Source organism: Malania oleifera, chromosome 6, assembly GCF_029873635.1.
Source record: "Malania oleifera isolate guangnan ecotype guangnan chromosome 6, ASM2987363v1, whole genome shotgun sequence".
Lineage (NCBI taxonomy): Eukaryota > Viridiplantae > Streptophyta > Magnoliopsida > Santalales > Ximeniaceae > Malania > Malania oleifera.
The window spans coordinates 38,058,435-38,074,059 of NC_080422.1; positions in this window are offsets into that span (position 1 = coordinate 38,058,435).

The following is a 15,625-nucleotide window of genomic DNA, read 5'->3' on the forward strand; positions in this document are numbered from 1 at the left end:
AGTCTTTTGTAGGGTTTAAATCTTTGAAGCTCTTTATTATATACATTCTTTTCAAAGATTGCAAAATACTATTTAAATAAGCACGCTTACTCTACCGAGCATAACTAATATCATATTAGAATGCATGTATTGAGCTTTATTGTGTACATTTCTGCTTGTATTTTTCAAAAGCATTTTCATGTACAAAAATGGTTTAATATACTGGTTGGATTCAGCCCATTTATTGAACTAGGAAGTCTCAGCCCCATAAATGAGACCAATTTGGTTTAACTTGGAATTGAACTGGGGAGTCTCAGCCCCGTAAGTGAGACTAGTTATGCTCAACCTAGTAATTGAGCTAGGATTTTCCTCACCCCGTAAGGAGAGGATGTAAAAGGCTTTTGTTCTGCCCAGTTAAGTGAGCAGGTATAGTGGAATCCTTGGGGAGTATGCCCAAGGCGGGACGTGGGCTGCTTTTGGCCGAACCTCAATAACAAATCTTGTGTGTGTCTCTCTCCCTATCTCATTTAAATTACTGCATTTTAAATTCAGTATGTGTATGCCTATTTATTTACTATTATATTTAGTTGTATGCACACATTTACATTGAATAAGATACATGTGTATGCATAAACGAATAACTTAATCATTTTATATACATGCGTGGTTAGAAAATTAGCGGAAAATGTTTAAATTAGCGGAAAATGTTTTAAAACCCAATTCATCCCCCCCCCCTTTGGGATCACACCAATTCCAACATATATATAGTTTGGCACTAAAAAAAATGGTTAGAAAATTTAGGTCATTTCAATTTGGTATCAGAGCCTAGGTTGTTAGGTTCTGTAGACTATAGAGTACAGCGAAAAACAATACTAGAGTATAGGTATAGATCAGGAGTTTTGTGAGTCAATTTTGGGGAATTAAGATAAGTATTTAGGGTTTTGTTCCGTGATCGGAAAGCAGGATTTTCGCAGTAGTTTCTATGCCTTTCCAAGGGTGACGATTTTGGGAAAGTCATAGCAAACTATTGTAGGGTTGTGTTTCTCAATTATTGGACTGAATCTTAAATTGAGAATAAGGACGTTTGGTTAATTGATGATATAAGATTTCAGTTAGATAAATATGTTAGTTATGTTATACAGACGGGGTCCTCAGACTATGTTTATCTTCTTTTAGGATGGACCCTAGGGGTAGCAGTGCCCACGCTAGTGGTAATGATGGTGCAGGCCCCTCTGGTGCAGGAGGTGGGGATTCAGACACTGTTCTGCATAGTGTGGCTTAGCATGTTATAGCTAAGATTACACAAAGCTCTAGAGACCGGGGAGGCCTATCAATAGACCAAGTTTGTACCATTGAGAAGTTTACCAAAATGAATCCTCTGACATTCTCAGGTGGAGCTGATCCTATAGTGGTCGACAATTGGATGCAGGAGATTGAGAAAATATTGACGGTGCTACACTGTACAAATGTTCATAGGGTTCTCTATGCTACCTATAAACTGACATGTGAGGCCGAAAGATGGTGGTCAGCTACGAGATTATTGGAGGAGCATAGAGGTATATCAGTGGCTATGACTTAGTATCGATTTAAAGAAATCTTCTTTGATTGTTATTTTCCTACCACCATCATAGAGGCTAAGGTAGCAGAATTTTTTAAATTGACTCAGGGAAATCTCACGGTCTAGCAGTATGCAATAAAGTTCATTGAGTTGTCACGCTTTACCCCCTACATCATCCTAGATGAGGTGAAATAGGCAAGGATGTTTGAGAGGGGCTTGAGGTAGGATATCTACAAGCAGGTTGTAGTCTTAAAAATGCAGGATTTCTCCGAATTGGTTGATAGGGCCACAGTGGCAGAGGAGAGTAGTCAAAAGGATGTTGGGACCCCAAGTAAGAGAAGGATGACCATGCCTCCTGGTTTTCAGGCAGGGTCTAGCTAAGGCCCTTGGAGGGGAGATAGATATGGCAGAGCTTAGAGACAAGAGAGAGGAGATCATGGGTACCAGGCGAGCAAACATATCCTATTTGCCCTATATGTGGTAGGAGACATACATAAGCATGCCGGTTGGGAAACAATGTTTGCTATATATGTGGTAGACTCGGACACACAGCACGAGAGTGTCATTGGCCATCAAGCAGTGCACCAGTCCCTGGGTAGATCTAGAGATATAATTAGGCACCTAGCGATGGCGGCCAGCAGAAGAATACAGCACGGGCGAGGGTTTATGCATTGATGTCGAGAGACGCTGAGACTACCGGAGACGTCATGACAGGTATTCTTACTATTTTACCATATAAAGTTGTTGTTTTTCTTGACATAGGTGCCACCCATTCTTTTTTGTCATTAGGATATGCTAAATTATTTAGGGCTGAGACATAGATGTTAGATGTTGTGTTGTCAGTAGCCACACCGACTAGATTAACAATGAGGTGTATAAAGGTACTTAAAAACTATCCAATGGGTATTTAAGAGAAAGTATTACCAGCTGACCTGGTGGTATTAAATATGCAACGATTTGATGTGATATTGGATATAGATTGGCTGGAAGCTAATTATGCCAGCATTGATTGCCATGAAAAAGAAGTGATCTTCAGACCCTCGGGTAAGCAAGAATTCAGATTCATGGGATCATGCATGCGTGCCTCACCACAGCTAATTTCGACTATTCAGGCGAGAAGGCTGCTTCAGAGTGGTTGTCAGGGTATGTTGCCTATATAGAGGAAATGACAAAGGAGGAATTGAAACAAGTTGATATTCTGGTAGTCATAGAATTTCCAAATGTGTTTCCGTAAGAATTACCTGGGTTACCACCAGATCGAGAGATAGAGTTTGTCGTGGATTTGCTACCAGGGTCAGCACCGATATTTAAAATGTCCTATAGAATGGCTCCAGCTGAACTAAAAGAATTGAAAGACCAGTTGCAGGAGTTGTTGGATAAAGGATTTATTAGACCTAGTGTGTCACCTTGTGGAGCACCAGTCCTGTTTGTAAAGAAGAAAGACGAGACTATGATGATGTGTATTGATTATATAGAGATAAATAAAGTGCTAGTCAAGAATAAATATCCTCTTCCCAGAGTCGATGATTTATTTGATTAGCTCCAGGGGACCCAGGTCTATTCCAAGATTGATCTTTAGTCGGGATATCACCAGGTAAAAGTTAAAGCAGAGGACATCTCGAAAACAGCTTTTCGAACCAGATATGAGCACTACAAGTTCTTGGTAATGCCATTCGGATTGACTAATGCAAAGACAGTATTTATAGATTTAATGAATCGGGTGTTCCATCATTACTTAGATAAGTTTTTGTGGTATTTATTAATGATATACTGGTCTACTCGAAGAGTTTTGAGGAGCATGAGAATCATATGAGACTGGTATTGCAGGTATTAGGGGAAAAGAAGATATACTCTAAATTCAAGAAATGTGAATTATGGTTGAAGCAAGTCACTTTCCTTGGGCATGTGATCTCTAAAGATGGCATATCAGTAGACCTGAGTAAGATAGAAACAGTGGTGAATTGGGTGAGATCGGGGAATTTTCAAGAGGTCAGGAGTTTCCAAGGTCTAGCAGGGTACTATAGGCGTTTTGTGGATGGCTTTTCTAGATTATCGGGTCCTCTGACATGACTCGCAAGAAAAAATATGAGATTTGAATAATCAATGAGTGTGAGCAGAGCTTCCAAGAATTGAAACAGCGGATGGTCACTGCATCGGTATTATCTATTCCATTGGGGGAGAATGGATTTGTTATATTCAGTGACGCGTCCCAGAAAGGGCTTGGGTGCATGTTGATGTAGCATGGGAGGGTTATTGCTTACACTTTCTAGAAGCTTAAAGAGTATGAAACGAACTACCTGGTACATGATTTAAAGTTAGCTGTAGTGGTGTATGCTCTAAAGATTTGTAGACATTATCTTTATGGTGGGAGATGTGAGATCTTCACTGACCATAAGAGTTTGAAGTATTTCTTCGCCCAGAAAGAACTGAATATGAGGCAGAGAAGATGGATAGAGCTCATTAAATATTATGATTGTACTATTAGCTACCACCTAGGGAAAACAAATATGGTGGTCGATGCTTTGAGCCCAAAATCAGTGGGAGCAGCATTGTCAGCAGTGGAGATTCAGCATCCGATTCGGATGGATTTGGTGAGACTCAATGTGGAGTTAGTAGAAAAATGATCACTAGACATTTATTGCCAATCTAGTGTTACAGCCTACCTTGCAGGAGAGGATTAAAGTTGCTCATAGGAATGATAAAGAATTGGTAGAATTGATAGATAAAGTGCAAGATGGACAAGGGGAGGAGTTCAGTATATCAGATAATGGAGCTCTAAGCTTCCGTACCAGGCTGTGTGTACCTACAGATGCTGAGATTAGGAGGGCTATTTTAGAGGAGGTGCACAGATCCCATAACATGGTGCATCCATGAAGCACTAAAATATATTGGGACCTTCAAGAGTCATTCTGGTAGAGCGGTATGAAGAGAGAGATAGTCGAGTTTGTATAGCAGTATTTGACGTGCCAACAGGTAAAGGCTAAGCACCAGAGACCGGTAGGACAGTTGAAGCCACTCCATATTCTCGAGTGGAAGTGGGAACGTATATCTATGGATTTCGTCACAGGATTATTGTCGGCGCTACATGGACAGAATGCCATTTGGGTGATTGTAGACTGGCTGACGAAGACTGCTCACTTCCTTCCTATTAAATTCAGTTACTCTATGAATAGACTGGCAGAGTCATACATTCAATAGATAATTACCCCATGGAGTGCCAGTGTCCATAGTTTCGGATCGAGACCCACGTTTCACGTCACAATTTCAGAGGAACTTATAGGAAGCTTTGGGGTCTCAATTATCATTCAGCACAGCTTTTCATCCTTAGACTGATGGGTAGATAGAAAGAACGATCTAGATACTTGAGGATATGCTATGAGCATGTGTGCTGGATTTCGGGGGTAGCTGGACCCCGTATATGCCGCTGGTTGAGTTCGCGTATAATAATAGCTACCAGGCCAGCATTGGGATGGTACCTTACGAAGCATTGTATGGCAGGAGGTGTCGTTCTCCACTATACTGGGATAAAATGGGTGAAATGTGAGTTTTGGGACCAGAGTTAGTGCAGCAGGCGTATGATAAAGTCAAACTTATTAAAGATAGAATTATTACAGCTCAGAGTCGGCAGAAAAGCTATGCAAATACTCGCCGCTAGAAGTTGAAGTTTAATGTGGGAGATTGAGTATTTTTTAGAGTAGCACCGCTAGGAGGAGCTATGAGGTTTGGGAAGAAGGGTAAGCTAAACCCCAAGTTTTTTGGCCTATTCGAGATACTTGAGAGAATGGGTCCAGTCACTTACAGGCTAACTTTACCGCCAACTTTATCCAGAATTCATGGTGTATTCCATGTTTCCATGCTGAGGAAATATGTCTCAAATCCCTCCCACGTGATCAGCTATGAGGATATAGAGCTTAGAAATACTCTAGCATATTAGGAAACACCAGTATAAATTTTGGATAGAAAAGAACAGGATTTGCGCACTAAGAAAATTTCATTAGTAAAAGTCCTATAGAAGAATCATATGATAGAGGAAGCATCGTGGGAGCTATAGGAGGAAATACAATGGAAATATCCACATCTGTTCAGTGGGGATCAGTGTTATATAGAGAAGAAACAACAATAGTTCAGATGAAGTAAGCTTTGTTTTGAAATCGTTTATACAGTACAAAGTAATTGATTTATAAGTTGTATTTTAAGATATGTAGTGTTTTGGTTATGGGAGAATTTTCTTTTATGTTTATATTTGTAATCTCCCAGAACCCTAATCATAACCACGGTATTCCTCTACCATAAGTGAGGGTAATTAATAAAATAAGTAGTGAACTTTTCTCCAGAAAATGATATATAACACAGATAGCAAATTTTGAGGACGAAATTTTATAAGGAGGGGAGAATGTAGAAACCCGGAAATTATAATAATTAAAGGACAGAGAGAAAGGAAAATTAAAAAGGGGAGAAAGCAGAATTCTTCGACAAACACTCTGATTTCATCGACGAGCTTTTATGTAGTGTCTGTCAACAAGTTCTAGTGCTTCGTTGACGAAGAGTTACTGAGAGGGGGGGAGAGTATTTAAGACTCATTAGTTCATCAATGAGCTCTTCATATTCGTCGAAAAACTCCCTTCTTCAGTTCGTCGACGAGTCCACGTGTCTCATCGACAAAGCCACGTGGTAGCAGTCTATATATATTCGCAAAATCAGATTTTCAGAAAAATTTTATTTCACATTTTACTTTTTCTCTCTACATATGGTTTCCTTACCTTTTCTCCAAGTTTCTGGCTCCGTTTTTTACTGGTTTGATGTTCAAAAGTTACCATGATGATTTCAAGGAGATTATTTACAACCTAGTCGAGCAGAATTTTAGTTGGAGAAATTTAGGCACCATCCCAAAATCAGGGTAAGTAGGTTATTTTAGGGTTTCTATAGTTATCAAGCTTTCCTGAACTCAGATTTTGTATAAGATGGAAATATATTGGTATTTGAGTTGATTAAACTAGGGTGTTATGATTTCAGGATTTGGGTTTCCAAACACCTCAAGCATGGGTTGAGGATCCCAGCGGGTGTTCCCTCAAGAATTCAGGTAATGTTGATAAATAATTAGTATTTTAGAATTTTATGGATAAAGAGATATGTGAGCCTTGGGAAGGCGAGTATAGTGGTCATTCTGAGTAAGGTTGATTGATTTGGGGAAAAATATACTTTCAAGGATTTGAACTCTGAAAGTCACGGGGGTGTAGATCTAGAATTTAGCAGGCTTCACATGAGTCAGGTAAGGGAAATATGTTATGCCAGTCAAATTAGAAATTTTATTAGTAAAGTATAGTATTTGATCATGAGTTTTTAGAGTATGATTTTTTAAACATACCAGAGCATAGAAAATTATACAAATTTACAGATTATATTTAATGAATTTTGTTTAATTGTGTGGCATGAATAATATTCGAATATTAGAGAAATTTTATACAGCTTATATAGTATTTTATAGAAATACGAATAGACAGTATTTTATAGAATCATGATTATATAGTATTTTACAGAACCATGATTATGCAGTATTTTATAGAACCATGATTATACAGTATTATATAGAACCATGATTATACAATGTTTAACGGAATCATAACATACAAAAATACAAATTATATAGATTTGTTATTACAGCATCATGGTTAATATAGAAAATTATAGAATCATGGTTAATACAATTGTTACAGAATCATGGTAAAATAGATAGATATTATATAGAAATAGTATTACATAGTATCAGACCCTGATGGAATAAAGTAGTTTATAGAGCACGGTACCGTAGCTATACATTATAGGTAGTGCAACCATATGTCTCAAATAGAGTATGGTGTTGCCGATTGTGCCACAGGTATGGTAGAGGGCTCCCTGGCGTCCAGACCAAGTGGAGCTGGCCTTTCGTGCTATAAATACAGATAAATACAGTTAAGCTAGCTTTGGTAGGCCAACTAGTGTTCAGCCCCACCTATGGGCCACTCAACCTTGTCATGATAGGTTAAATCATGACATACAACCATCCAGGGAAGTTTTCAAAACTATATACATAAATAGTATATGTAGAAAATAGATATTACCTATTATAGTTAGAAGTATGATTGATTAGATCATCTAGAAATTATGTAATTTAAAATGACATAGGTGTGGGTTATTATACAGATACTTTTGGTATGATTTTTCATTTATAGTTTAATTAAAGATTATGTTTTGTGTACAGACTCATATGCCACACAAATTGGTAATAACATTTTTCTCCTTACTGAGAGGTGTCTTACCCCAGCATTATAAACATTTCAGGTAATCTAGTGAGACATGCAGGGCTAGCTCAGAGATAAAGGAGGCAGTTGAGTCGGCATAGTTTTGGGGTGAGTCTCAGGCTGAGTAGTGGAGCCCTTGGTATTTGGATTTTTTGGAAATGATGTACATGTGTGTATATATTTATAGGTGGATCAGTAGTACTTTGGTATTGTGTATTTTGGGATATGGTTTGGATAGTTATGTTTTCCTAGTGCATAGGTAATATACATGGAATGCATAGGTTACCACAGTATCCACTGTTGACTTTTTGAATCTGATCCTTGTTTTGATGCTAACAAAGCACATGTTTCTTATATGTGCTTTTAAGTGCGTGAATAGGAATAATTCAGGTCACACATAAGATCAAGAGGACATGGAAGCCATGACATGACTCAAAGCACATATATGGCGTATTCCATAGAGTTAAAGAGCAAATAAGAAAGAAGAAAGAAGAAGACATTTGTGTTTTATTTGTATTGCATTTAATTTTTTTTATATCTGTGGTCTGTAATAATGCATGCATCTGCGTGATGTCTTTGAATGCTCAGAATGACCATAGATAGACCCTAGGGACCAGCACATCCCACAAAAACCTTTTTTTTTTTTTTTCTAAAAATATTAAAATCATACAAAGTTTTTTGAGTAGCTTTAGGTTCAAAATCGAAACTAAACAAAGTTTACAAAAACCTTCAGTCGACTGAAGGTTGATCGAAACTAGATATTTTCGATGTCCTAAAGAAGACCTAGACTGACCTTAGGACTCCCTATACTTCATAAAAATATGTCCTATCTTCTTAAATTTAATCATCATATGAATAGGGTTTATATACAAAGGGATTAGAATCGAAATGCATTAAAAATACATGTTTGGTCGACCAAACTTTCATAGTGTAAATCACTCAGTCGACTGAATCAGTCAGCAGTTAACATTTTGACCATAACTCGATCAAACGTACCTTGCCAAGTTCACACAACTTAGTCGACAGAACTCCCATCGGGTCAACCTTTGACTCCTCGGTCGATCGACCAAATTTATACAAGCAACGCCTTGGTCGACCGAACCCCCACATGGGAGAATCCAACCGCCCAGTCAACCAAACTTCATAGTTCAAAATCACCTAGTTTACTGAACTGCGCGGAAATGGAAAATCGCCCTTAGGACCATTAGTCTGGTCGACCGAACTCTCAGTTCAAATTTCTCCTAGTCGACCGAACTTTGTCACTTGGTCAACTGAACCTCGCGTCCGGTTGATCGATGCTCACGGGTTGGAATTTTTTAAAAGCGCTAAAATGTAATTAACTTTTAATTAAACTTTTCCAAAATACCGAGTGTGCCCCCAACGCTCAAAATTTTTCGAAAGTTTATAAATACCTCGTCATAACTCTAGATTAGCAGCTTTGATTAGTCTAATTTTTCTCTCAAATATTTTTATGAATCAAAGTTCCCCCACATACTCTTTTACTTGAAAAATCATTTTGGGGTCAAATCTTTTCATACTCTCCAAACTCTCTTTGACGCTTTTGTTGAAAACATTCTTTATAAGAGAGTATTTTTATTGGGCTGTTATTTTTAAAGTGTGATTATTGCAAAAACGTTTTGAGCATAAATCCTATCTTCTCCAAATAATATTATTGTAAATCTTCATTGGAGAAAATATTTGTTTTACATTAAATCTTTGAAGCTTTTATTGCATGTTTCATATAATATCAAAGATCTTACATATTAGTTTTTGCAAAAATACTTTAAAAGCAAACCCTTGATTTTCTGGTGCATTTGAAAAATATTTTTAGGAGAATATTTTATCAGAGTTCAAATCTTTGAAGCATTTTATCATATGTATCTTTCTTCAAAGATTAGAATATTTATTGAGAAAGACACCCTTTCTTTACTGAGCATAAATCATATCATAAGAGAGTGCATATATTTAAAGCTTTATCGTGAACATCTCTGCTTGTATTTTAGAAGCATGTTTTATGCACAAAAATGTTTTATTGTAACGGTTGGGTTCATCCCATTAATTGAATTGAGGAGTCTTAACCCCGTAAATGAGATTGGTTCAGTTCAACTCGGAATTGAATTAGGAAGTTTCAGCCCCGTAAGTGAGACCGGTTCAGTTCAACCTGAAAATTGAATTGGATTTTTCCTTATCCCATAAGGAATGGATGTAAAAGGCTTCTGATCCACCCAGTTAAGTGAGCATGTATAGTGGAATCCTTGAGGGGTATGCCCAAGGTAGGGACGTAGGCTGGTTTGGCCGAACCTCGATAACAAATTTGGTGTCGCTCTCTCTATCTTATTTAATTTCCTGAAACTTCATTTCAACATGTATATGAATATTTATTTAATGTCATAATTATTTGCATACACACATTTGAATTAAATAAGATACTGCACATGTGTATTTTTTAGTGTTAAAATCATTTTACATACACGTGTATATGTTGAATGAGATATGATACGTGGTGAATCGATGAAACGTTTAAATTAGCCAAAAAGTTTTTAAAACAAAATTCACTCCCCCCTCCCCTCTTGGGATCACACCAAAGTCAACATCGACTCTAGGCCGTGATGTTGACAAATATTTATAAACAAGGCATCAGAGTTATGATATATAGTTTAGCAGTAAAAAAAAAAAAATGGTTAGAAAATTTGGGTCGTTTCAATCCCTGCTCACTTAAACGGGCGGAGCAGAAGCCATTTACATCCTCTCCTTGTGGGGTGAGGAAAACCCAATTTAAACTTCCGGGCTGAACCGAACCGGTCTCACTTATGGGATTGAGACTCCCGAGTTCAATTCTGGGTTGAACCCAACCGCTCTCACTTACGGGTTTGACACTCTCGAGTTCAATTCCAGACTGAACCCAACCGATGCACTAAAATCATTTTTGTACATAATAGTGCTTCTAAAAATACAAGCATGGATGTACACATTAAGCTCATAAAACATGCACTCTCTAAAGATATGAAATGATGCCCAGTAGAGAAAGGGTGTTTTTCTTAAAATAAATTTCCAATCTTTGAAAGATAATTTATATAATAAATGCTTCAAAGATTTAAACCCTAATAAGATTTTCCTAAAAATATTTTATCAAGGTGTAACTAGAGAACGTAGGGTTTTGCTCCGAAAGGGATTTTTGCACAAATGAGTATGCATGATTTTTGGTTTGAAAATGATGTGCAAAAATGTTCGCAAGCACAAGAAAAAGTTTCTCCAAAAAATATCTATGAAGAAAATAATCAAGAGAAACCTTTAAGTCTACTCTCAAAATGATTTTCAGAAATGAAATAGAATGTGAGAGTAAATGCTTATGAATGCAAGAAATAGATACACAAAATAAAATGTTTTCTTCCAAAGATTTTCAAAATAATGAATGGAAGAGAATGGAGAGTATAAAATATAGCCCAAAAAAGATTTTGCAATAGAAATATGTTTTGGGGGAACTTTGATAAGGATAAAATTATAGAGGAAAAATTTTCTAATCAAAGTTACTAATTTTGACAAATGAAGGGGTATCTATAGTTTTTACGAAAAATATAACCATTGGAACACGTTGGGTATTATTAAAAATGTTTAATCAATTTTTAACCCCAATTACCCTTAATTACCTGCGGTAAAAACATGGCAACCCGAGAGATTCGGTCACCCAGACCTTGGGTTCGGTCTCCCGAACATGCACATGACGAAAAGTGCAATTTTGAAGTTCGGGTGCCCGGTGAGAACTTCGGGTGGCTGAACCAAAGCGATTTCAAAACTTCTTGAGGTTCGGTCACCTAGTTCTAAGTTCAGTCTACTGAACTTTAGGATTTTGTCACACGAGGTTAATTTGAACGTGAAGTTCGGGCGCCGGGGCAGGTGGAAAAGTTAGTATTAAAAGTTTGGTTGACAGAGAAAACTCAGTTCATTTTAGTTTGGTCGCTTGAAGACAGGTCAACAATTTGACTTTCTACTCGTTCGGTCGACCGAGGCATTTGCAATGCCAAAGTTCGGTCGACTGAGGCATTTTCGACTCCAAGGTTTGGTCGCTTGAAGCTTTATCATTTTAGGTTCTAAGTCTTGTTTTTAAATATAGATTTCCCCTTATCGCATATATGAAAGTGGGGACTTATCCTAAGTGCTTGTGGGTCTTTCTAAGGTCATTTTAAGTAAACCCAAAAATTTTGGCGTCTATCAACCGAAGGTGATCCCTAAGGTCATTCTACAGCCATATGAGCATACAATTCATATCATGCAAATGCATGCATTATTACAGATCAAAGATAAAAAAAATTAAATACAATACAAATACAATAAATGTATTCATCGTTTGCTCTTTCTTCATGAGATACACCAAGTTGTTTATATGCTTTAAGTCCCGTCCTGGCTTCCATTTTCCGCTTATGTTCGTGCTGAAATGGAAACTTGTTCACACACTAAATGTACAAATAAGATACTGGTGGTTTATCAACATCAAAATAGGGATTGGATTCAAAAAGCCAACAATAATTGGTATCAGAGCGAGGTTGCAATAAGTTTAACCGCTATTTGCATAAAGATTGTAATGACTCATTTTTTGGTGTATCTCAATTTTGAGGGTCGACTCTTTGCAACTCCTCCACTGTTTTCATCGCATAGATTTTACTGTTTGAATATTGAAAATGATTTTTTTTTAATCAAATGATTAGAGAATTTGGAAATAGTTTATTGAAGTTTTTCATATCCCTTTGAAAATGATTTTAAAATGCAAAGTTTCTCAAACCCGAAAATGATTTGAATGTGCATGACATTATTTAAAGTTTTTTTGTCGTGCCTTGTTACTAATGCTTCACATAGTTTATAATCTTTGAGTGCTAAGGTTTTTAGGAACCTGTTGAGGTATGAAAAACCATGAGAGAGATGAACACCATTCTGAACTTAAACGACTAAAGAGTAAAACGCAAAGGTATATCTCCCCTCATTCTATTTATTGAATATTTCATATAATGATTCATATTGATGTGATGTGTTATATTTTTATGAATCATGTATTTTGATTGTATTCCATCTTATGAGAAGCCATTTAGGAATTCCTTTTATTCATAAGATGTTTGGATGAAACATGCGAGGGGTCATAATGCTTTAATCGATCAAATAGTGTTTTGTGCTTAAAATTCTATGTTGTGTACACAATATTATCATACTACAGAAAACGAAGTCATTACATGTGTTTTTGTCATCACATCCAATCTATTTGCTTAATATATGTCTATCATCATGTTGGGATAATTTGAAGATATTGGCTATCCCCTTCGGGTGGACGAAATGTTTTAAACTGCTAAATTTTTTTTTAAATGCTATACATTCGCTTAAAGTTTAAAACTCTTGAATATAGCATGACTTGTCCATCACACAGATTTTAAGTTTAGGGAATTAATATTATATATATCATATAGCCCTAAATTCACAATGAAACTTAAAGCTCATTCCCATATTTGAAAATTCTGTTATGCCAAATATTGTTATTGAATATGAAATTCTTTGATTGCATAACTGAGGGGGAGCAAATAAATTTTGTTTAAATCTGTTGTTTGAGCTGAATGCTACTATCCACTATGTTTGCTAAATGTTATATGATTTGATGGATAGTTTATATTTATTTGAACTGCTGAACTATTAGATTGCATGCTTGTACTGAATGCCACCTGCAGGGCTGATGCAGTGATGAGAATTGTATGCTGGTAGTGGATATAGGTTCTCACATACCTTTAACTGAATGGTATCTACGTGATGCAGATTATTTTATATTGCTTGTTTGAATCTATCAGGTTTCAGATACATGAAAAATTGGGAAAATGTTTGATTTACAGACGAAATGCTGCCGAAATTTTGGTAGAATTTTTTCCATAAATGAAATCATGTATTAGGATAGATAGTTTAATGCATGCCCAGACATTTTTGAAAGGATGAGTGAATAATAAAAGAATATTTTTTTTACCCTTCATTGAAAATGCATGCAAAATAACTACATAAGTTGTACATGTCAAATCCAAACCATGATGCAAATAAAAAACGTGTACATGTCTTGTCGTCCTATGAGGGACTAGTTCATGGACACCATTCGGTCCAATTCTTTGGGTTATGCAATTTCACTCAGGACTCAAATGGTAAAGCATCATCCTTCTAATTGAACATACCATATTTTGATGATGGTCCATAAACTTGAACAATTACATGACTTTGGGGAGTTTTCATTTTACGCATACTCATCATGTTTCGAGTTGTGTCATACTCTTTGAACCCCTATTGCATTACCTTTGAGCATAGCCTTGATTGACTATTGTGTATTTAAATTGGAATGCAATATGTTACGATGTGTGCTAAATGCACGTTATTTGCTACATACTGAAATCCTTTGATAGGATGAATATATAAGGAATGGCTTTAAATGACTGTCATCCTTGAACTATAATACAAGTATGTGTGCACACAAATATATAGGGGGAGGTTAAGCCCCTCTTTTAGGAAAAACGAATAAGAACTTAATGCCTAAAATCTCTTGCATACTAAGTAATATTAAGAAGGATGAACATGTGATGAATGTACTTGAATGAAATTCATCCTTGAACGTAAACGCACTTATGTGTGCCTGAGACTATACCTGGGAGCATAAGCCTCATCCTTAAGATAAGGATTATAACTCACCTGCTCTATGGACTCACACTATTATTGTTTTTGACTTTTTGAGTCCGAAGCCTTTTTAGGTACCATGAACATCAGATCCTGTCTTCATTGAATTATCTTTGATATGAATTGTTCTTGGTACACATGAACACCATGCATGACTTAATGTTTGATTTTTAGCGCATGTGTGTTTAGGGATATTTTACTGGTGAGATAAATTGGTTTAACACATACCCAGTAAAATTTGTTTTAAAATGAAAAATGGTACTTATACTATTTGAACCCTTAATAAATTTTCATACTTTGTATCAGTATAAGTAACTAACAGAATCTAAGTACGTATTCAAATTGATAGGGGGAGCATATTTTCTTTAAATCTTTATCTTGTATGTTCACCCGAAACTTCTGGCTTAGATATGTTTTGAATTCATCTTGTGGTACATGATTTAATGTAATGATGTTATTGAAAACCTTAATTTGAAAAATATTGTTTTGCCACAAGTTCATTGGATTTGCCATACGATCCTTACTTTAAATTTATTCAATTTCTTTGGATTTATATGGTTGTGTTTATTTTTCTAGTCATACTTTGTGTTGTGCTTAAATGCTTAACCAGGAAAATAATGCTTGCTTGAGTTTTGAATTAAAATTTTTTTCTTAGCAAGCATAAGCCCCCAGTATTTATCAAAAATTTTAAGGGGATATATTTTTATACATACATAGATACATACATACATACATACATACATACATACATACATATATATATATATATATACATTTTTAAAAGTAAGAAATGAACTTATATGGAATATATTATGTCTTACTTGTGTACTTAAATGCCTTCATGGCTTGTGCTATTCTATATTAAAATCTTTATGTTATAAAATTTTTTTTTTTTAAGGGTGTTGGATAACTAGTTCATTGAGTATACATGAAATGCATATGAACTAGTTAGACCATTTTTATGTTCAAACCTACATTTGCTATCATATGTCGTGTGTGTTGAACTCAAATCTTTCACAAGTCTTATGATACGTTTAAACTAAAATGGTTTGTCTATATTTCTGGTCTGGCCATGTTTTACATGTCCTATTATTTCTTCTGATAGCCAGTTATACTATTGTGTGCT